The sequence below is a fragment of the Rhinoraja longicauda genome, unplaced genomic scaffold, assembly GCF_053455715.1.
Source record: "Rhinoraja longicauda isolate Sanriku21f unplaced genomic scaffold, sRhiLon1.1 Scf000091, whole genome shotgun sequence".
Classification (NCBI taxonomy): domain Eukaryota; kingdom Metazoa; phylum Chordata; class Chondrichthyes; order Rajiformes; family Arhynchobatidae; genus Rhinoraja; species Rhinoraja longicauda.
In genome coordinates, this window is record NW_027601309.1 from 20,648 (window position 1) to 38,436 (window position 17,789).

The following is a 17,789-nucleotide window of genomic DNA, read 5'->3' on the forward strand; positions in this document are numbered from 1 at the left end:
AATATCCTTCCTTAAATTTGGAGACCAAAGCTGCACACAGTACTCCAGGTGCGGTCTCACTAGGGCCCTGTACAACTGCAGAAGGACCTCTTTGCTCCTATACTCAACTCCTCTTGTTATGAAGGCCAACATTCCATTGGCTTTCTTCACTGCCTGCTGTACCTGCATGCTTCCTTTCAGTGACTGATGCACTAGGACACCTAGATCTCGTTTTACGTCCCCTTTTCCTAACTTGACACCATTCAGATAATAATCTGCCTTCCTATTCTTACCACCAAAGTGGATAACCTCACACTTATCCACATTAAACAGCATCTGCCATGCATCCGCCCACTCACACAGCCTGTCCAAGTCTCCCTGCAACCTCATAGCATCTTCCTCACAGTTCACACTACCACCCAGCTTTGTATCATCTGCAAATTTGCTAATGGTACTTTTAATCCCTTTATCCAAGTCATTAATGTATATTGTAAATAGCTGCGGTCCCAGCACCGAGCCTGGCGGTACCCCACTAGCTACTGCCTGCCATTCTGAAAGGGACCCATTTATCCCCACTCTTTGCTTTCTGTCTGTCAACCAATTTTCTATCCATGTCAGTACCCTACCTCCAATACCATGTGCTCTAATTTTGCCTACTAATCTCCTATGTGGAACCTTGTCGAAGGCTCTCTGAAACATCCACCGGCTCTCCCCTATCAATTTTCTTAGTTACATCCTCAAAGAATTCCAGAAGATTAGTCAAGCATGATTTCCCCTTCGTAAATCCATGCTGACTCGGAATGATCCCGTTACTGCTATCCAAATGCTCCGCAATTTCGTCTTTTATAATTGACTCCAGCATCTTCCCCACCACTGATGTAAGACTAACTGGTCTATCATTTCCCGTTTTCTCTCTCCCTCCTTTCTTGAAAAGTGGGATAACATTAGCTACCCTCCAATCCACAGGAACTGACCCGGAATCTATAGAACATTGGAAAATAATCACTAATGCGTCCACAATTTTTAGAGCCACCTCCTTAAGTACCCTGGGATGCAGACCATCAGGCCCTGGGGATTTATCAGCCTTCAGTCCCATTAGTCTACCCAAAGGTTTTTCCTGCCTAATGTGGATTTCCTCCAGTTCCTCCATCACCCTAGGTTCTCCGGCCACTAGAACATCTGGGAGATTGTTTGTATCCTCCTCAGTGAAGACAGATCCAAAGTACCGGTTGAACTCTTCTGCCATTTCCTTGTTCCCCATAATAAATTCCCCTGCTTCTGTCTTCAAGGGACCCACATTTGCCTTGACTATTTTTTTCCTCTTCACATACCTAAAAAAGCTTTTACTATCCTCCTTTATGTTAGTCAGAGAGTTGTGAATCTGTGGAATTCTCTGCCTCAGAGGGCAGTGGAGGCCAATTCTCTGATAACATTCAAGAGAGAGCTAGATAGAGCTCTTAAGGATAGCGGAGTCAGGGGGTATGGGGAGAAAGCAGGAACGGGGTATTGATTGAGAATGATCAGCCATGATCACATTGAATGGCGGTGCTAGCTCGAAGGGCCGAATGGCCTCCTCCTGCACCTATTGTCTATTGTCTATTGTCCCACCTGCCCACACCGGCCAACATGCCCCATCTACACTAGTCCCACCTGCCCACACCGACCAACATGCCCCATCTACACTAGTCCCACCTGCCCACACCGACCAACATGCCCCATCTACACTAGTCCCACCTGCCCACACTGACCAACATGCCCCATCTACACTAGTCCCACCTGCCCACACCGACCAACATGCCCCATCTACACTAGTCCCACCTGCCCACACCGACCAACATGCCCCATCTACACTAGTCCCACCTGCCCACACTGACCAACATGCCCCATCTACACTAGTCCCACCTGCCCACACTGACCAACATGCCCCATCTACACTAGTCCCACCTGCTCACACCGGCCAACATGCCCCATCTACACTAGTCCCACCTGCCCACACCGGCCAACATGTCCCATCTACACTAGTCCCACCTGCCCACACTGACCAACATGCCCCATCTACACTAGTCCCACCTGCCCCCACCGGCCAACATGCCCCATCTACACTAGTCCCACCTGCCCACACCGGCCAACATGTCCCATCTACACTAGTCCCACCTGTCCACACTGACCAACATGCCCCATCTACACTAGTCCCACCCGCCCACACCGACCACTGTGCATCCACCCCCCCACATCCCCCCACCCCCCCACATCCCCCCACCCCCCTCTCTGTGCCCCAGGCTAGCCCCCCCACTCTCTCCCCCCCTCCCTCCACAGACACACCTGCACTAATCTACACCCCGCGCCCACAGGAGCCGCTGTAGTTACCTGCGGGGATGGGTAACGGAGCGGTGAAGGTGAGATGGGAGCATGTCACCCCCCCCCACACACACCAACCCCCACACCCCCCCCCCACACACCCCCACACCCCCCCCCCACACACACACACCCCCACACACCCCCACACACACACACACACCCACACACACACCCCCCCCCACAAACACACACCCCCACACCCCTCCACACACACACACCCCCCCACACACCCCCACCCCCCCCCCCACACACACACACCCCCACACACACACCCCCCCCCCCACAGTGGGGTGAGTGAGCTTTCAGCAAGCTGTAGTCCCACGGACTCTGACACTGGCCTTGAGCGATGTGCAGAGGAGGCTGCTGCTCCAGGTGTGAGTGGGTTGGCAGAGCACCCAGACTCCAGGGCTGTGTTTAACGCAGCCCTTATCCGTGAGATTCAGGACTTTCTCAAAACAACTAAATGTAGCAGGACTAAATTTGAAACAGCACGGAGGCGGTGGGGAGGGCTGCCAGGATTTATTAAGGATCTTGATAGTATCCTTGGCAGCAAGGGTAGTGATATTCCTGCGTCTGTGAGGCGTCAGATTGGGGAATTCTCAAGTTTCCTCAAGGGGGAAGTTTCTGCGACCAAGAGCAATGTGAGGAAATAACTCTAACGTGTTTGCACATTCACAGTAGTTACATTAAATTTAAATGGCAGTAGAGCGAGCTTTCGCAGATTTCAGCATTTATCAGTCCTGAGGGAAGGGAATTATGCAGTGTGTTTTCTGCAAGAGACGCACACTGTTGTCAGTGACGGACCCACCTGGCGACTGGAGTGGGAAGGGGAGGTTTACATGAGCCACCTCAGCACAAACTCGAGCGGGGTGGCTCTTCTGTTGGCCCTGACTTTTCAGCCAGAGATCCTGAAGGTGCAGGAAGTGGTGCCAGGTCGTTTGCTCTATCTGGCTGTGAGTCTGGATGGCATGCCGTTGCATTTTGTTAACGTGTATGCCCCCAGCAGTGGCATGATGCAGGCCTGCCTACTTCAGGAGGTGACTGCTCTGTTGAGCACTATTGAAAGAGGAGAGTGTGTCTTTCTGGGGGGAGATTTCAACTGCACACTTGAGGTGCGAGATCGTTCTGGTACTCAGTGTGCCCCTGCTGTAGCAAAGAAACTGAGAGGCTTGCTTGATTCCTTTGAGCTAGTGGATGCATGGCGGAACCTCCACCCTGACTCAAACGCATTCTCGCGGAGGTCTGAGGGGGGCGGTTCCCGCATTGATCATATGTACATCTCCGGTGCGTTTGTCTCCCGTGTCTCAGCGGCCTCAATGCGGCTGGTGCCATGCTCGGACCACTGTCTGGTGCGCGTGGACTTCAATCCGGGGCGCACGCGGGCTGGGTCTGCTTACTGGCATTTCAATAACAAGCTGCTGGAGGATCGGTGTTTCCGGGAGTCATTCAGACGGAGTTGGGTGAAGTGAAGAGGGAGGCAGGGGAGCTTTTCTTCACTTAGGCAGTGGTGGGATGTGGGGAAAGCTCACATCCGTCTCTTTTGTAAGGAATATACGTGGGGGTCGACCGGAAGGCGGGACTCAGCGGTTGAGAGGCTCGAGAGGGAGCTATCGGGGGCGGAGTCTCGCCTGGGTCGGATTGGTGAGGACTCTTGTGAATGGGGAGAGTTTCAGGGGCAGAAGGAAGCCTTGAGGAACCTGCTGCTTGAGCGGTCCCGAGGAGCTTACGTGAGGTCGCGGGTCCAAATGCTGCACGATTTGGACCGAGCGTCACCTTTCTTTTTCTCTCTGGAGAAGGGGCGGGGAGCCCGCAAACAGCTCGTAGAGCTGCTCGCGGATGATGGCTCCTCTGTCACAGATCCAGAGAGGATCAGTGCTTTAGTCCGGTCCTTTTATGGGACCCTGTTCTCCGCAGGGAGGGTCTACCGACAGTAGATAGGGAAGTGTCCGATCTTCTGGATGACTCCTTATCATTGGAGGAGTTGACACGTGCCCTGTACCAGCTCAGGAGGGGCAAGTCCCCTGGGCTGGATGGGTTGACGGTAGAATTTGTTAGAGCCTTCTGGGATGTCCTGGGGGATGATTACATGAAGGTTCTGGGGGAGAGCCTGGCGACCGGGGAGATGCCCCTCTCGTGGCGCAGGGCAGTCGTTGTCCTGCTACCCAAGAAGGGCAAACTCCGCCTGTTGAAGAACTGGCGCCCGGTCTCTCTCCTCTGTACAGAGTACAAAGTCTTTGCACGGGCGATGGCAAATCGCCTGGGCTCTGTGCTGTCTCAACTGATTCACCCTGACCAGTCCTATACAGTCCCTGGTCGGTCCATTCAGGATAACATCCACCTGGTTAGGGACCTGATTCATCTATCTCAGGGCACTGGTCAGTCAGCAGCCTTTCTGTCTCTTGATCAGGAGAAGGCTTTTGACAGGGTAGACCACGACTACCTACTCGGGACGCTGCAAGCGTTCGGATTTGGACCGCATTTTGTAGCCAGGGTCCGGCTCTTGTACGCTGCAGTGGAGTGCCTTGTGAAGGTTAATGGTGTGTTGTTGGCTCCCATTCATTTTGGGAGGGGGGTTCGTCAGGGGTGCCCCATGTCTGGGCAGTTGTACTCGGTCTGTGTAGAGCCATTCCTGTGTCTTCTTCGGAGGAAGCTGACAGGCCTGGCTCTACCAGGTCCGGGGGTGGAAGTGGTTCTTTCAGCTTATGCCGATGATGTGCTCCTTACGTTCACTGACCCTGGTGACCTGCGGAGGATGCGTGACTGCCAGAGGATTTTCTCGGCTGCATCATCCGCCAGGATTAATTGGAGTAAATGTTCTGGACTATTAGTGGGTCAGTGGCGGGTAGACTCCCTGCCGGAGGAGATGGCGATGTATGCGTGGAGCACCACGCACCTCCTCTATCTGGGGGTGTACCTGAGTCCCACTGAGGATGCTTGGCCGGCGAACTGGCAGGAGCTGGAGATGAAAATCGTCGCCCGGCTGGGACGTTGGTCAGGCCTGCTTGGAGTCCTTTCCTTTCAGGGGAGGGTGCTGGTCATAAACCAGCTGGTGGCCTCCATGTTGTGGTACCGGCTGGCTACTCTTGTCCCGCCCTCCATCTTTGCAACTACTTTACAGAAGAAGCTGGTGGACTTCTTCTGGGGAAATAGGACTGGTGTAGATGGGGCATGTTGGTCGGTGTGGGCAGGTGGGACTAGTGTAGATGGAGCATGTTTGTCGGTGTGGGACTAGTGTAGATGGGGCATGTTGGTGGGTGTGGGCAGGTGGGACTGGTGTAGATGGGGCATGTTGGTCGGTGTGGGTGGGTGGGACTAGTGTAGATGGGGCATGTTGGCCGGTGTGCGCAGGTGGGACTAGTGTAGATGGGGCATGTTGAATGGTGTAGATGGGGCATGTTGGTCGGTGTGGGCAGGTGGGACTAGTGTCGATGGGGCATGTTGGTCGGTGTGGGCAGGTGGGACTTGTGTAGATGGGGCATGTTAATCGGTGTGGGCTGGTGAGACTAATGTAGATGGGGCATGCTGGTCGGTGTGGGCAGGTGGAACTAGTGTAGATGGGGCATGTTGGCCGGTGTAGATGGGGCATGGTGGCAGGTGTGGGCAGGTGGGACTAGTGTAGATGGGGCATGTGGGTCGGTGTGGGCAGGTGGGACTAGTGTAGATGGGGCATGTTGGTCGGTGTGGGACTAGTGTAGATGGGGCATGTTGGCCGGTGTGGGCAGGTGGGACTAGTGAAGATGGGGCATGTTGGTCGGTGTGGGCAGGTGGGACTAGTGTAGATGGGGCATGTTGGCCGGTGTGGGAAGGTGGGACTAGTGTAGATGGGGCATGTTGGATGGTGTAGATGGGGCATGTTGGTCGGTGTGGGCAGGTGGGACTAGTGTAGATGGGGCATGTTGGTTGGTGTGGGCAGGTGGGACTAGTGTAGATGGGGCATGTTGGTTGGTGTGGGCAGGTGGGACTAGTGTAGATGGGGCATGTTGGTCGGTGTGGGCAGGTGGGACTAGTGTAGATGGGGCATGTTGGCCGGTGTGGGCAGGTGGGACTAGTGTGTGGGGGTGTGTGTGGGGGGGTGGTGTGTATGTGTGGGGGGGGGTGGGAGTGTGTGTGTGGGGGTGTGTGTGTGGGGGGGGTTGGGGGGGGTGGGTGGGACTAGTGTAGATGGGGCATGTTGGTCGGGGTGGGCAAGTGGGACTAGTGTAGATGGGGAATGTTGGTCGTAGTGGGCATGTGGGACTAGTGTAGATGGGATATGTTGGTCGTAGTGGGCAAGTATGTACTGCCATTCCGAAAGGGACCCATTTATCCCCACTCTTTGCTTTCTGTCTGTCAACCAATTTTCTATCCATGTCAGTACCCTACCCCCAATACCATGTGCTCTAATTTTGCCCACTAATCTCCTATGTGGGACCTTGTCGAAGGCTTTCTGAAAGTCGAGGTACACCACATCCACTGACTCTCCCCTGTCAATTTTCCTAGTTGCATCCTCAAAAAAATTCCAGTAGATTTGTCAAGCATGATTTCCCCTTCGTAAATCCATGCTGACTCGGAACAATCCTGTTACTACTATCCAAATGCTCAGCAATTTTGTCTTTTATAATTGACTCCAGCATCTTCCCCACCACTGATGTCAGACTAACTGGTCTATAATTACCCGTTTTCTCTCTCCCTCCTTTCTTCAAAAGTGGGATAACATTTGCTATCCTCCAATCCACAGGAACTGATCCTGAATCTATAGAACATTATAATAATAATAATAATAATAAGCATTTATTTTATATAGCGCCTTATCAGGTGCTCAAAGCGCTTTACATAAACAATCAAACATAAAAACAAACAGACAAACTATCCTAACGGAGAAGCGGCGAATAAACAACGCCAGCGTCCTCTCACGTCAGGGTCCGGCCGGCAGTAGAGAACAAAAAGCACAGGACACACAGATACAATTTTTACACAATTTTTACACAAACAGCCATCACAGTGATTGCTCCAGGCACACCCTCACTGTGATGGAAGACAAAGTCTTATCTCCTCCTGATTTCTTCTCCCGTGGTGCCACGAGGTGATCGAGGCTCCCAACTTTTTGAAGCCCCCACCGGCCGATGGAAAGTCCCAGGGCCGAGCCAAGCAGGCCGATGAAGGTCCTGAGCCCCCACCGGGCGATGGTAAGTCCCAGGGCCGAGCCAAGCAGGCCGATGAAGGTCCTGAGCCCCCACCGGGCGATGGAAAGTCCCAGGGCCGAGCCGAGCCAAGCAGGCCGATGAAAGTCCTGAGCCCCCACTGGGCGATGGTAAGTCCCAGAGCCGAGCCAAGCAGGCCGATGAAAGTCCTGAGCCCCCACTGGGCGATGGAAAGTCCCAGGGCCGAGCCGAGCCAAGCAGGCCGATGAAAGTCCTGAGCCCCCACTGGGCGATGGTAAGTCCCAGAGCCGAGCCAAGCAGGCCGATGAAAGTCCTGAGCCCCCACTGGGCGATGGAAAGTCCCAGGGCCGAGCCGAGCAGGCCGATGAAAGTCCTGAGCCCCCACTGGGCGATGGTAAGTCCCAGAGCCGAGCCAAGCAGGCCGATGAAAGTCCTGAGCCCCCACTGGGCGATGGAAAGTCCCAGGGCCGAGCCAAGCAGGCCGATGAAAGTCCTGAGCCCCCACCGGGCGATGGAAAGTGCTGCGGCCGAGCCACGCAGGGCGATGAAGGGCCTGCGAGCGGGTCGATCATACCTCGCACTTCGGGGCGGTTGAAGCTGCTACGGCTGGAGCTCCCAAAGACCGGTCGCCAGCCAGGGACCTGCGAACTCCCGATGTTGCGGTCTGCAGGGCCCACGGCCGAAGCCTCCGAGATGGTAAGTCCAGGCCCTGCGACCGGAGTCTTTGAGGTCGATCCCAGCTGGAGGCCGCCGACTCCACGATGTTAGGCCATAGCGCGAACGGAGATACGACACGATAAAGGTCGCATCTCCGTTGAGGAGGAGATTTGAAAAAAGGTTTCCCCCAACCCCCCCACCACCCCCCCACATACACAGAGTTAAAAATAAAACAAAACGCACATTAAACGATGACAATAGACAAAAAACAAAAAAAAAGACAGAGAGACTGCCGGTGAGCCGCAGCTGCAGAACACAGCCACGCCCCTTTGAAAAATGATCTCCAATGCTTCCACTATTTCTAGAGCCACCTCCTTAAGTACCCTGTGATGCAGACCATCAGGCCCTGGGGATTTATCAGCCTTCAGTCCCATCAGTCTACCCAAAACCATTTCCTGCCTAATGTGGATTTCCTTCAGTTCCTCCATCACCCTAGGTTCTCCGGCCCCTAGAACATTTGGGAGATTGTGTGTATCTTCCTCAGTGAAGACAGATCCAAAGTAACGGTTTAACTCGTCTGCCATTTCTTTGTTCCCCATAATAAATTCCCCTGCTTCTGTCTTCAAGGGACCCACATTTGCCTTGACTATTTTTTTCCTCTTCACGTACCTAAAAAAACTTTTGCTATCCTCCTTTATATTATTGGCTAGTTTACCCTCGTACCTCATCTTTTCTCCTCATATTGCCTTTTTAGTTAACTTTTGTTGCTCTTTAAAAGAGTCCCAATCCTCTGTTTTCCCACTCTTCTTTGCTATGTTATACTTCCTCTCCTTAATTTTTATGCTGTCCCTGACTTCCCTCGTCAGCCACAGGTGTCTCTTACTCCCCTTAGAGTCTTTCCGCCTCTTTGGAATAAATTGACCCTGCAACCTCTGCATTATTCCCAGGAATACCTGCCATTGCTGTTCTACCGTCTTCCCTGCTAGGGCCTCCTTCCAGTCAATTTTGGCCAGCTCCTGCCTCATGCCTCTGTAATCCCCTTTGCTATACTGTAATACTGACACTTCCGATTTTCCCTTCTGCCTTTCCATTTGCAGAGTAAAACTTATCATGTTGTGATCACTGCCTCCTAATGGCTCTTTTACCTCTAGTCCCCTTATCAGATCAGGATCATTACACAACACTAAATCCAGAATTGCCTTCTCCCTGGTAGGCTCCAGTACAAGCTGTTCTAAGAATCCATCTCGAAGGCACTCTACAAACTCTCTTTCCTGGGGTCCATTTCCAACCTGATTTTCCCAGTCTACCTGCATGTTGAAATCTCCCATAACCACCGTAGCATTACATTTGTGACACGCCAATTTTATCTCCTGATTCAACTTGCACCCTATGTCGAGGCTATTGTTTGGGGGCCTATAGATAACTCCCATTAGGGTCTTTTTACCCTTACAATTCCTCATTTCTATCCATACTGATTCAACATCTCCTGATTCTATGTCACCCCTTGCAAGGGAATGAATATCATTCCTTACCAGCAGAGCAACCCCACCCCCTCTGCCCACCTGTCTGTCTTTTCTATACGTTGTGTACCCCTGAATATTCAGTTCCCAGCCCTGGTCCTCTTGTAGCCATGTCTCAGTGATCCCTACAACATCATACTTGCCCATGACTAACTGAGCCTCAAGCTCATCCACTTTATTTTTTATACAACGCGCATTTAAGTACAACACTTTAACTTCTGTATTTACCTCCCCTCTCACATCGGTCACAAATGGCCCTGCCCTTACTCTCTTTTCCCCTCTAGAACTTCTGTTCCCATTCTTCCGCTGAGTTACTCCTGCATTTTGTGTCTACGTCTATACGTAAATGTATATGTATATGAATATATGTGTGTGCGTATAAATATATATGTATATATGATGTGTGTATCATACAAGCACACAATCGATTCTCCCACTCTGGGCTGGAGACTCTGCGTTTACCCAATCTATTGTCAGTCAGGGGTTAAGGGGAGAATGCAGGAGAATGTGTTGGGAGGGATAGATAGATCAGCCATGATCGAATGATGGAGTGGACTCAATAGGCCCAATCCCTAATTCTGCTTCTATCAGGTATGAACATGATTTAAATACACCTCTATAACATCACCCCTCATCCTCCTGCGCTCCAAGGAATAAAGTCCTAGATTGCACGACCTCTCCCTGTAATTCAGGCCCTCGAGTCCTGGCAACATCCTCGTAAATCTTCTCTGCACCCTTTCCAGCTTGACAACATCTTTCTTGTAAGATGGTGCCCAAAACTGAACACAATACTCTAAATGTGGTGTCACCAACGTCTTGTAAACCTGTAATATGACCTCCCAAACTTCTAAACTCACATTGAAGTGTAGCTTGTAACTTCAAGTGATCCTTGCATCCCCTCTCCCTCCGCCCATCCCACACCCAAGTCGTGGTACGTCCTTCAAAGTCGTTTTCACCTGGACCACAGCTAAGAATGGCCTGTCTCCTTTATCATTGTTACTTTTTTGCATTCATTCATTCATTCATTCGTTCATTCATTCATTCATTCATTCATTCATTCATTCATTCATTCATTCGTTCATTCGTTCATTCGTTCATTCGTTCATTCATTCATTCATTCATTCATTCATTCATTCATTCATTCGTTCATTCATTCATTCATTCATTCATTCATTCATTCATTCTATATCTCTCTATATCCGTCCATAGCTCTAATTACCATTTCCCTTGACTCTCTTGCCTATCTGCAGTTGACACACGCACGCACGCACGCACGCACACACGCACGCACGCACGCACGCACGCACGCACGCACACACACACGCACGCACGCACGCACGCACGCACACACGCACGCACCACGCACGCACGCACGCACGCACGCACGCACGCACGCACGCACGCACGCACACACACACACACACACACACACACACGCATTTTAAGCTGTCTCGGCAAGGCCCGCAGCATAACCAAGGACCAGTCTCATCATCCTCTCCCCTTTCCCATCAGGCAAGAGGTATAGAAGTGTGGAAAAACACAGCTCCACATTCAGGGCCAGTTGTTTCCCGGGTGTTATCAGGCAACTGAACCATCCTTTCACCAACTAGAGAGTGATCCTGACCTCTCATCTACCTACCTTGGACTATCTATAATTAGCCCTTGCAATGAACATTATTGCCTTTACCTTGTATCTTTACACTGTGGACAGCTTGATTATAATCATGTGTTGTCTTCCCGCTGACTGAACAGCACGCAACAAAAGAGCTTTTCACTGTATCTCGGTACATGTGACAATAATAATAATAATAAACTAAACTGGATATTGGCCAAACGAGGGTAAATGGGACAAGCGTAGATGGGGGTATGTTGGTCGGCATGGACGAGTTGTGCTGAAGGGCCTGTTTCTGTGCTTAGTTTAGTTTAGAGATACAGCACGGAAACAGACTGTGGCCCACCGAGTCCACACCGACCAGTGATCAGCCATTCACACTAGTGTAGGTTAGAGATACAGGCTGTGGCCCACCGAGTCTGCACCTACCAGTGATCCCCCATTCACACTAGTGTAGGTTAGAGATACAGAGCCTCTGGCCCACCGAGTCCACACCGACCAGTGATCCCCCATTCACACTAGTGTAGGTTAGAGATACAGAGCCTCTGGCCCACCGAGTCTGCACCTACCAGTGATCAGCCATTCACACTAGTGTAGGTTAGAGATACAGGCTGTGGCCCTCCGAGTCTGCACCTACCAGTGATCAGCCATTCACACTAGTGTAGGTTAGAGATACAGATTCTGGCCCACCGAGGCTGAACCTACCAGTGATCCCCGTGCACTAACACTATCCTACACACACTAGGCAGAATTTACATTTATACCAAGCCAATTAATCTACAAAATGGTCCATCTTTGGAATGTGGAAGGAATTAATCTAACAAAATGGCGGCGCTGCCATAGCAGCTGCGGCTTACCTGCGGTCCATTTGTCTTTGTGTTTTTGTTGTTTTTTTGTCTTAATTGTAGTTGTGATGTGGTCTTTTTGTGTTTGTGTACTGTGTGTATGTGGGGGGGAGGGGGGGAACTGTAAAAATTGTAAATATGTGTCCCTTCCGAACGGAGACCCGACCTTTGTTTTCTGGGTGTTGTCTCCGTTCCTGCTGCGGCCTACCATCGGCCCAACTCCTGGAGCTGGCGGCCTCCAGGGCTCTGGTTCGCAGAGCCCGCGGATCGGACTTACCATCACCGGAACCGGCCGTCCTCGGAGGCTGCGGGAGCGGCTGCGACTCGCCTTAGGCTCGGGCCGCGTGGATGCCGACATCGGGAGCTCCGGCAGCGCGTTCGCCCGCCCCAGATCGTGGGGCTTGGGGCGCGGACATTTCACCTAAAATATGCCGCGGGATTTTTCTCTGCTGGGCGGGGACTTCAATGTCGGGAGCCACGACCGCCCCGACGTGCAGCAACAGCGGCAGCAGCAGCGTGTTCGCCCGCCCCGGATCGGACTTATCATCGGCGTAGCCAGCCGTCTTCGGAGGCTGCGGGAGCGGCTGCGACGCGCCTTAGGCTCGGCCCGCTGTGGACCGTCCGGCGCGGCCTGCAACCACAACAACCTGACTGCGGGAGAGGACAGCAGGAGAAGGGAAAGACATTGTGGCCTTCCATCACAGTGAGGAGAGAGAGGACTGGAGGAGACTCACTGTGATGGATGTTTCTTTGATGGATGTTTCTTTTTTGTGTGTTTTTGGGGTTGTGTAATTTTAATGCCTATTTAATGCTTTTATTGTTGGACTGTGGGTGACTGAATTTCGTCCAATATTGGATGACAAATAAAGCTATCTTGAATCTTGAATCTTGAAACCAGAGCCCAGGCAGGTGACGGGGAGAATGTACAAACTCCGCACAGACAGCACCCTTAGCCAGGACTAACCCGGGTCTGTGGGGCTATGAGGCACAACTCTACCGCTGTGCCACCGTGCTGCCCCATTGTAGGCTGTACCACCCCGTCATTTTAAATCAACACACTTTTTAATCCCCTTTGCAAGTGATGATATTGTTCTGGTGTGTGATACTGGTGCTAGACGGTGCTTTTTACATCTCTCTTTCAGTCTGTGTTCCTTCCCCAAGGATATCCTGACAGTGTTAGCGCCGACTATTTACCCTATCAGCTGTGGGACACAGTGCAGGTCAGTGTGAACCCAGGACCCAGAGAACCCGGTGTGACGCACCGTGACAAGGGTACTGAGGGGACGGGGGATGGTGGGGGGTGTGACGCACCGTGACACCGGGTACTGAGGGGAGGGGACGGTGGGGGGTGTGATGCACCGTGACACCGGGTACTGAGGGGGGGACGGGGGACGGTGGGGGGTGTGATGCACCGTGACACCGGGTACTGAGGGGAGGGGACGGTGGGGGGTGTGATGCACCGTGACACCGGGTACTGAGGGGGGGACGGGGGATGGTGGGGGGTGTGACGCACCGTGACACCGGGTACTGAGGGGAGGATGGTGGGGGGTGTGACGCACCGTGACACCGGGTACTGAGGGGAGGGGACGGTGGGGGGTGTGACGCACCGTGACACCGGGTACTGAGGGGAGGGGACGGTGGGGGGTGTGACGCACCGTGACACCGGGTACTGAGGGGGGACGGTGGGGGGTGTGACGCACCGTGACACCGGGTACTGAGGGGGGGGGGGACGGTGGGGGGTGTGATGCACCGTGACACCGGGTACTGAGGGGGGGGGGACGGTGGGGGGTGTGACGCACCGTGACACCGGGTACTGAGGGGAGGATGGTGGGGGGTGTGACGCACCGTGACACCGGGTACTGAGGGGGGGGGGGGATGGTGGGGGGTGTGATGCACCGTGACACCGGGTACTGAGGGGTGGGGGGGGTGATGCACCGTGACACCGGGTACTGAGGGGTGGGGGGGGTGATGCACCGTGACACCGGGTACTGAGGGGAGGATGGTGGGGGGTGACGCACCGTGACACCGGGTACTGAGGGGAGGGGACGGTGGGGGGGGGTGACACACTGTGACTGTGGGGGAGAGGACGGCAGGGGCCTGAGTTGTTTACTCTTTCTTCCCTCAGGCTTTTGCAAGCACTATTACGGGAGCCTTGGCCACACAAGCAGTGCTGAAGGGCGTTGGGGTTGGTGATGGATCAGCGTCTGTGGCAGCTGCCTCACTAACATGGATGTTGAAAGGTAACCAGTGACTCTCACTCCCCCTCTCTCAGGGGGATATCTGTACACTGACCAGTGTCTCTCTGTCTCTCTCTCTGTCTCTCTCTCTCTCTCTGTCTCTCTCTCTCTGTCTCTCTCTCTGTCTCTCTCTCTGTCTCTGTCTCTGTCTCTGTCTCTCTCTCTGTCTCTCTCTCTCTCTCTGTCTCTCTCTCTGTCTCTCTCTCTGTCTCTCTCTCTCTGTCTCTCTCTCTGTCTCTCTCTCTCTGTCTCTCTCTCTCTCTCTGTCTCTCTCTCTCTCTGTCTCTCTCTCTCTCTCTGTCTCTCTCTCTGTCTCTCTCTCTCTGTCTCTCTCTCTCTGTCTCTCTCTCTCTCTGTCTCTCTCTCTGTCTCTCTCTCTCTGTCTCTCTCTCTGTCTCTCTCTCTCTCTCTCTGTCTCTCTCTCTCTCTCTGTCTCTCTCTCTGTCTCTCTCTCTGTCTCTCTCTCTCTGTCTCTCTCTCTCTCTGTCTCTCTCTCTCTCTGTGTCTCTCTCTCTCTCTCTCTTTCTCTCTCTCTCTCTTTCTCTTTCTCTCGGGATATCTGGACACTGACCGGTGTCTCTCAGTCTCTCTCTCTCCCAGGGGACTGATCAGTGCAGACTCGGTGGGCTGAAGTGCCTGTATCTCTAAATTCCCATCTAAAGCTGTATCGTGACTTCCTAACTCTTACACTCATGCCCTGACCAATAAAGAAAGCATACCTTACACCTTCTCTACCACTCTGTCTAGAGTCAATGAGCATGGAAACAGGCCAACACGCCCCAGCTACATTAGTCCCACCTGCCTGCGTTTGGCTCATATCCCTCCAAACTTGTCCTATCCATGTACCCGTCTAACTGTTTCGTAAATGTTGCGATAGTCCCAGCTTCAACTATCTCCTCTGGCAGCTTGTTCCATGCACCCACCACCCTTTGTGTGAAAAAGTTACACCTCAGATTCCTGTTAAATATTTTCCCTCACCTTGAACCTATGTCCACTGGTCCTCGATTCCCCTACTCTGAGCAAGAGACTCTGCATTTACCCGATCTATCCCTCTGATGATTTTATACACCTCTATACGATCACCTCTCATCCTCCTGCCCAAGCAATAGAATCCCAGCCTACTCACCCTCTCCCTGTAGCTCACACCCTCTAGTCTATCTCCATGTTTGTGGATGACACAAAGCTAGGTGTGAGCTGTGAGGAGGATGCTATGAGGCTGCAGGGTGACTTGGATAGGCTGGGTGAGTGGGCAGAATCATGGCAGACGCAGTATAATGTGGATACATGTGAGGTTATACACTTTGCAAGAACAAGAAGGCAGATTATTATCTGAATGGTGTCAGATTAGGAAAAGGGGAGGTGCAACGAGACCTGGGTGTGCTTGTACATCAGTCACTGAAAGTAAGCATGCAGGTACAGCAGGCAGTGAAGAAAGCAAATGGCATGTTGGCCTTCATTGCAAGAGGATTTGAGTTTAGGAGCAAGAAGGTCCTACTGCAGTTGTACAGGGCCCTGGCGAGACCACACCTGGAGTATTGTGTGCAGTTTTGGTCTCGTGATTTGAGGAAGGACATTATTGCTATTGAGGGCGTGCAGCATAAGTTCATCAGGTTAATTCCCGGGATGGCGGGACTGACATGAATGGGTCGACCGGGCTTATATTCACGAATTGAGATGAGAGGGGATCTTATAGAAACATATAAAATTCTGAAAGGATTGGACAGGCTAGATGCAGGAAAAATGTTCTCGATGTTGGGGGAGTTCAGAACCAGGGGTCACAGTTTAAGAATAAGGGTTAGGCCATTTAGGACTGAGATGAGGAAAAACTTTTTCACCCAGAGAGTTGTGAATCTGTGGAATTTTCTGCCACAAAAGGCAGTGGAGGCCAATTCACTGGATGTTTTCAAGAGAGAGTTAGATTTAGTTCTGAGGGCTAAAGGAATCAAGGGACATGGGGAAAAAGCAGGAACGGGGTACTGATTTTAAATGATCAGCCACGATCACATTGAATGGTGATACTGGCTCGAAGGGCCGATTGGCCTACTCCTGCACTTATTTTTTTCCGATATGTTTCTATATCCTGGCACATCCTCGTATATCTTCTCTGTACCCTTTCCAGCTTGACACCATCTTTACTACAACATGGTGCCGAGAACTGAACACAATAATCTAAATGTGGCCTCACCAATGTCTTGTGCAACTGCAACGTGACCTCCCAACTTCTCGACTCAATACTCTGACTGATGAAGGCCAACGTGCCAAAAGCCTTTTTGACCACCCTATCTGCCTATGACTGCACCTTCAAGGTACCATGCACCTGCACTCCTCGATCCCTCTGCACGACAACACTACCCAGAGCCTCTATAAGATCACTACTCATCCTCCTGTGCTCCAAGGAACAGAGTCCCAGCCTACCCCAACCTCCCCCTGTAGCACAGCCCCTCGAGTCCTGGCAAGATCCTTGTGAAAGGTCTACGTGTTACCTCTGCCCCCATCACTCACCCCCCCCCCCCCTCTGTTCTACCCTCACAGATGGCACTGGGATGATTGGACGCATACTGTTTGCCTGGATGAAAGGGTGAGTGTTAAACCCATCGGCGTAGAGTCACGGAGTCACACAACGCAGAAACAGGCCCTTCGGCCCAATTGGCCCACGCCAACTAACATGCCCATCCCACCAGCCTGCGTTTGGCCAATATCCCTCTAAACCTGTCCGATCCATGTACCTGTCTAAATGTTTCTTAAAGGTTCCTCAACTACCTCCTCCGGCAGCTCGTTCATACACCTACCACCCTCTGTGTGAAAAGTTGCCCCTCAGGTTTCTGTTAAATCTTTCTCCCTTCACCTTAAACTGATGTCCTCTGGTCCTCGATTCTCCTCCCTCAGCGTAAAAAAACGTTGCCTCAATTACTCTATCTGTAGTTTTAGTTTTTTTTTTAGTTTAGTTTAGAGATACAGCACTGAAACAGGCCCTTCGGCCCACCAGGTCCGTGCCGACTAGCAATCACCCATTCACACTGGTTTACTGTAGTACAGCATAGAAACAGGCCCTTCGGCCCACCAGGTCCATGCCGACTAGAGATACAGTGCAGAAACACGGCCCACCGAGTGTGAAAAAGTTCCATCTCAGGTTCCTGTTAAATCTTTCCCCCTTCACCTTAAAACCTTTGTCCTCTGGTTCTCGATTCCCCTAGTCTGTTTTTTTTGTTGATGAATTTAGTTTAGTTTAGAGATCGCGGAAACAGGGCCTTCATCAGAATCAGAATAACCTTTATTGTCATCCAAAAAAGCAAGTCTTTTGGACGAAATTCCATTCCCCACAGTCCAACAGTAAGAGCAATAAAAATAAGCAATAACACACACAATCACAAACCAACACAAAACAAAAAAAAGAAGCATCCATCACAGTGTCTCCTCCAGTCCCCTCCTCACTGTGATGG

General features: G+C 52.1%; 1 long non-coding RNA gene across 1 annotated transcript in view; it reads left to right on the forward strand.

Annotated features, from left to right (window-relative positions):
- Nucleotides 1-13,230: 13,230 nt before the first annotated feature.
- The window catches only part of LOC144589978 (uncharacterized), a 6,786-nt gene continuing 2,227 nt past the window's right edge, over nt 13,231-17,789 (forward strand). The window contains exons 1-3 of the long non-coding RNA XR_013546109.1: nt 13,231-13,332; nt 14,238-14,352; nt 16,882-16,927. This is a non-coding gene — a long non-coding RNA (uncharacterized LOC144589978). The remainder of the gene's footprint in view (nt 13,333-14,237; nt 14,353-16,881; nt 16,928-17,789) is intronic.